Source organism: Bos grunniens, chromosome 1, assembly GCF_055505025.1.
Source record: "Bos grunniens cultivar Pamir isolate PY7600 chromosome 1, Bosgru_T2T1.0, whole genome shotgun sequence".
NCBI lineage: Eukaryota > Metazoa > Chordata > Mammalia > Artiodactyla > Bovidae > Bos > Bos grunniens.
Genome location: NC_141165.1, coordinates 155,323,253 through 155,329,252, shown reverse-complemented (window position 1 = coordinate 155,329,252; position 6,000 = coordinate 155,323,253). Strand labels below are relative to the sequence as shown.

Here is a 6,000-nt window from a genome sequence, read left to right as displayed (position 1 = left end):
GCACTGGAGCCCTTTGCATCTCAGGCCAAACTTCTTATCGTGCCTTTTCAATTCCCCCAATCAAACCTGGCTCTGACCACCCCCGTCATACTTTTGAGGCTCACCAACAAGATCCTGCTTTTCTATCGTGAGACTTTAAGGATGTTTAAAAGTGAAGTATACTTGATTTGCAATGTTGTGTTAGTTGCAGGTATACAGCAAAGTGATTCAAATACACATATATATTCTTTTTTTTCTATTCTTTTCCATTTTAGGTTATTGCAAGATAATGAATATTGTTTCCTGTGCTATACAGCAGATCTTTTTTTGGGGGGGGGGCATCTTCCACGTGGCATGTGGTATCTTAGTTCCCAGAGCAGGGATCAAACCCATGTCACCTGCATTGGAAGCTCAGAGTGTTAACCACTGGACAACCAGGGAAGTCCCAGTAAATCCTTCTTGTTTATCTGTTTTCTATATGGTAGTGTATATCTGTGAATCCCATACTCCTAATTTATCCCTCCTCCACCATCCATCCAGCATCCACCAAAGAATTGATGCTTTTGAACTGTGGTGTTGGAGAAGACACTTGAGAGTCCCTTGGACAACAAGAAGATCAAACCAATCAATCCTAAAAGAAATCAGTCCCATATATTCATTGGAGGGACTGATGCTGAAGCTGAAGCTCCAACACTTTGGCCACCTGATGCGAAGAGCCAACTCACTGGAAAAGACGCTGATGCAGGGAAAAAGATCGAAGGCAGAAGGAGAAAGAAGGGGGAGACAGAGGATGAGATGGTTGGATGGCATCACCGACTCAATGCGCATGAATGTGAGCAAGCTCTGGGAGATGGTGAAGGACCTGGAAGCCTGGTGTGCTGCAGTCCATGGAGTTGCAAGGAATCGGACACAACTTAGCAACTGAACACCACCACCATCCGTGAGTCTTTGAAGACGAACTTCTTAAAAGCTGAGTGTGCTCTACTTTTCTTCCTACTCTGTCTGCCCCGCCTGCGCACCCCTCTTATTTCCTTAACTTCTCCCTGCTTCCTCCCTCCCCAAACCCACAATCTAAGTTCTAAACCTCCATTTCTTGTCTGAGCTTCCACTTCTTGAGGACTTTGTCGCTGTCCCAGTTTAGCATCTTCTACTGCTGCACAGCGTCTCGTGTCACGGTGGATCCCTGCTGAGACAGACACCTTCAGAGTGTGGGCAGGTGAGTGCCCCTGTCAGTCAAACCGAGCAGCAAGAGCTCCAAACTCGAAGTAGGCCCTGACCATTGCTTGACAGGGTGTCCTCTGAGCCAAGAAATTCCAGCAGTAGGATCAGGGGAACTGGCACAGAAGTAAAAGGATACATTCAGCTGGGTCTCTAGTGACCCCGTCCTGTCTCCTCATGGAGTCCAAGCTTGCTCTGCTCGCCGCACAATAGACCAGTGTATCTGAGAGACGAGGTGTTGAGGCAGGGAAGAGACTTTAATCAGAGAGCCGGAAGGCTAGCACCTCAAAATAACCATCTTATTGGGGTCTGGAGGCCAGGTTCTTTTATAGATTAGACGTGAGGGGGTGGTGAGGATGCAAAGTTAAAAGGCCAAGAATCTAGCAAACATTTCCTAGAGCGGCAAGCCTCAGGGCAGGGGATGTGTTAATTCGTCCTTCCTGCCATCCGCAGGTGGACAGGGTTCTGAACAGAAGCGCCTTAGTTCAACAGTCAGGCAGACGGTTTACCTCTCCGAGGCAAACCGTTCTGCATGATTATGGAAACCGAAGCAACGAAAGGCGAGTCAAAGAAGAAGTTCTACTTATGGAGTCAGAATTGGCGTCCTCCCTGCAACACTCACTGTGTCCATCGAGGGCCACAGCGCCTTCCATTCCATTCCCTGCTAGTGTTGCCTTTCTGCTTCCCCGGTGGGGCCATGGCAAAAACTCCATCCGAAGAAGTCAGACTATTTTCTTCTCTCTTCCTTCCCTTGCCAGGGTAACTATTTTAAAACGTGATACTCTGCATTTCCCTCCTCTGGGAAACAGGAAATGAATACCTGAAAATTTGGCAAGAAGAGAGAGTGCAGAGAGAAGGAAATGTGCATGTCCTTTGAACCCCTATAAAAGGAGAAGTTACACCTACATATTATGTAAATATCAAAGCTTTAATATTCCTGCCTCTGGCGAGTCCCTTGGGAAAGCCCAAAAAAGGGGCCCAGGCCTTCTGGAAGCTGCCCGTGGGAACTGGGAGGGGCTGGCAGGAGATGTCTCCACTGATTTTCTGGACAGGGTTTGTATAACTAATTCAGAGGAACTCAGATGGATCTCTGTTTTCTGGGAAGGCTGAGATCATATCATTATCCTTCCATGTGTAAACTTGCCACCTGGGTCCTGCAGACTTCCAGGAAGAACCTGGTAGGTAGGTTGGACAGGAATAAGAGTGGCTCATTAAGAGACAGGCCTAGATGAGGCAGTGGCTGCTGTGAATCAGCTCAGTGCAGCTGGGTGGTGTCACCAGAGCCTCTGATGAGTCATCATTGACACCATTAGCAAAGCAGAATCAGGCCTCAGATCAAATCAGATCAGATCAGTCACTCAGTCGTGTCCGACTCTTTGCCATCCCATGAATCGCAGCATGCCAGGCCTCCCTGTCCATCACCAACTCCTGGAGTTCACTGAGACTCACGTCCATCGAGTCAGTGATGCCATCCAGCCATCTCATCCTCTGGCGTCCCCTTCTCCTCATGCCCCCAATCCCTCCCAGCATCAGAGTCTTATCCAATGAGTCAACTCATTGCATGAGGTGGCCAAAGTACTGGAGTTTCAGCTTTAGCATCATTCCTTCCAAAGAAATCCCAGGGCTGATCTCCTTCAGAATGGACTGGTTAGATCTCCTTGCAGTCCAAGGGACTCTCAAGAGTCTTCTCCAACACCACAATTCAAAAGCATCAATTCTTCAGCTGTCAGCCTTCTTCACAGTCCAACTCTCACATCCATACATGACCACAGGAAAAACCATAGCCTTGACTAGATGAACCTTTGTTGGCAAAGTAATGTCTCTGCTTTTCAATATGCTATCTAGGTTGGTCATAACTTTCCTTCCAAGGAGTAAGCGTCTTTTAATTTCATGCCTGCAGTCACCATCTGCAGTGATTTTGGAGCCCAGAAAAATAAAGTCTGACACTGTTTCCACTGTTTCCCCATCTATTTCCCATGAAGTGATGGGATTGGATGCCATGATCTTCGTTTTCTGAATGTTGAGCTTTAAGCCAACTTTTTCACTCTCCTCTTTCACTTTCATCAAGAGGCTTTTTAGTTCCTCTTCACTTTCTGCCATAAGGGTGGTGTCATCTGCATATCTGAGGTTATTGATATTTCTCCCAGCAATCTTGATTCCAGCTTGTGTTTCTTCCAGTCCAGCGTTTCTCATGATGTACTCTGCATATAAGTTAAATAAACAGGGTGACCATATAGCCTTGACGAACTCCTTTTCCTATTTGGAACCAGTCTGTTGTTCCATGTCCAGTTCTAACTGTTGCTTCCTGACCTGCATACAAATTTCTCAAGAGGCAGATCAGGTGGTCTGGTATTCCCATCTCTTTCAGAATTTTCCACAGTTTATTGTGATGCACACCGTCAAAGGCTTTGGCATAATCAATAAAGCAGAAATAGATGCTTTTCTGGAACTTTCTTGCTTTTTCCATGATCCAGCAGATGTTGGCAATTTGATCTCTGGTTCCCCTGCCTTTTCTAAAACCAGTTTGAACATCAGGAAGTTCACAGTTCACATATTGCTGAAGCCTGGCTTGGAGAATTTTGAGCATTACTTTACTGGCGTGTGAGATGAGTGCAATTGTGCGGTAGTTTGAGCATTCTTTGGCATTGCCTTTCTTTGGGATTGGAATGAAAACTGACCTTTTCCAGTCCTGTGGCCACTGCTGAGTTTTCCAAATTTGCTGGCACATTGAATGCAGCACTTTCACAGCATCATCTTTCAGGATTTGGAATAGCTCAACTGGAATTCCATCACCTCCACTAGCTTTGTTCATAGTGATGCTTTCTAAGGCCCACTTGACTTCACATTCCAGGATGTCTGGCTCTAAGTCAGGGATCACACCATCGTGATTATCTGGGTCGTGAAGATCTTTTTTGTACAGTTCTTCTGTGTATTCTTGCTATCTCTTCTTTATATCTTCTGCTTCTGTTAGGTCCATACCATTTCTGTCCTTTATCGAGCCCATCTTTGCATGAAATGTTCCTTTGGTATCTCTGATTTTCTTGAAGAGATCCCTAGTCTTTCCCATTCTGTTGTTTTCCTCTATTTCTTTGCATTAATCGCTGAAGAAGGCTTTCTTATCTCTTCATGCTATTCTTTGAAACTCTGCATTCAGATGTTTATATCTTTCCTTTTCTCCTTTGCTTTTCACTTCTCTTCTTTTCACAGCTATTTGTAAGGCCTCCCCAGACAGCCATTTTGCTTTTTTGCATTTCTTTTCCATGGGGATGGTCTTGATCCCTGTCTCCTGTACAATATCACGAACCTCATTCCATAGTTCATCAGGCACTCTATCTATCAGATCTAGGCCCTTAAATCTATTTCTCACTTCTACTGTATAATTATAAGGGATTTGATTTAGGTAATACCTGAATGGTCTAGCGGTTTTCCCTACTTTCTTCAATTTAAGTCTGAATTTGGCAATAAGGAGTTCATGGTCTGAGCCACAGTCAGCTCCTGGTCTTGTTTTTGCTGACCGTATAGAGCTTCTCCATCTTTAGCTGCAAAGAATATAATCAGTCTGATTTCGGTGTTGACCATCTGGTGATGTCCATGTGTAGAGTCTTCTCTTGTGTTGTTGGAAGAGGGTGTTTGCTATGACCAGTGCATTTTCTTGGCAAAACTCTATTAGTCTTTGCCCTGCTTCATTCCATATTCCAAGGCCAAATTTGCCTGTTACTCCAGGTGTTTCTTGACTTCCTATTTTTGCATTCCAGTCCCCTATAATGAAAAGGACATCTTTTTTGGGTGTTAGTTCTAAAAGGTCTTGTAGGTCTTCATAGAACCGTTCAACTTCAGCTTCTTCAGCGTTACTGGTTGGGGCATAGACTTGGATTACTGTGATATTGAATGGTTTGCCTTGGACACGAACAGAGATTGTTCTGTCGTTTTTGAGATTGCATCCAAGTACTGCATTTTGGACTCTTTTGTTGACCATGATGGCCACTCCATTTCTTCTGAGGGATTCCTGCCCGCAGTAGTAGATATAATGGTCATCTGAGTTAAATTCACCCATTCCAGTCCATTTCAGTTCGCTGATTCCTAGAACGTCGACATTCACTCTTGCCATCTCTTGTTTGACCACTTCCAATTTGCCTTGATTCGTGGACCTGACATTCCAGGTTCCTATGCAATATTGCTCTTTATAGCATCGGACCTTGCTTCTATCACCAGTCACATGCACAGTTGGGTATTGTTTTTGCTTTGGCTCCATCCCTTCATTCTTTCTGGAGTTATTTCTCCACTAATCTCCAGTAGCATATTGGGCACCTACTGACCTGGGGAGTTTCTCTTTCAGTATCCTATCATTTTGCCTTTTCATACTGTTCACGGGGTTCTCAAGGCAAGAATACTGAAGTGGTTTGCCATTCCCTTCTCCAGTGGACCACATTCTGTCAGATCTCTCTACCACGACCCGCCCGTCTTGGGTTGCCCCATGGGCATGGCTTAGTTTGAGTTAGACAAGGCTGTGGTCCTAGTGTGATTAGATTGACTAGTTTTCTGTGAGTATGGGTTCAGTGTGTTAGCCCTCTGATGCCCTCTTGCAACACCTACCGTCTTACTTGGGTTTCTCTTACCTTGGGCATGGGGTATCTCTTCACGGCTGCTCCAGCAAAGGGCAGCCACTGCTCCTTACCTTGGACCAGGGGTTATCTCCTCACCGCCGCCCTTCCTGACCTTCAACGTGGGATAGCTCCTCTAGGCCCTCCTGCGCCCGCGCAGCCACGGCTCCTTGGACATGGGGTTGGTCCTCCCGGCCACCGC

At 45.7% G+C, this 6,000-nt stretch overlaps 1 long non-coding RNA gene across 1 annotated transcript in view; it reads left to right on the top strand.

Moving 5' to 3' along the window:
• Positions 1-519: 519 nt before the first annotated feature.
• LOC147380363 (uncharacterized) overlaps positions 520-6,000 on the top strand; it is a 51,221-nt gene continuing 45,740 nt past the window's right edge. The window contains exon 1 of the long non-coding RNA XR_015168488.1: positions 520-1,195. This is a non-coding gene — a long non-coding RNA (uncharacterized LOC147380363). The remainder of the gene's footprint in view (positions 1,196-6,000) is intronic.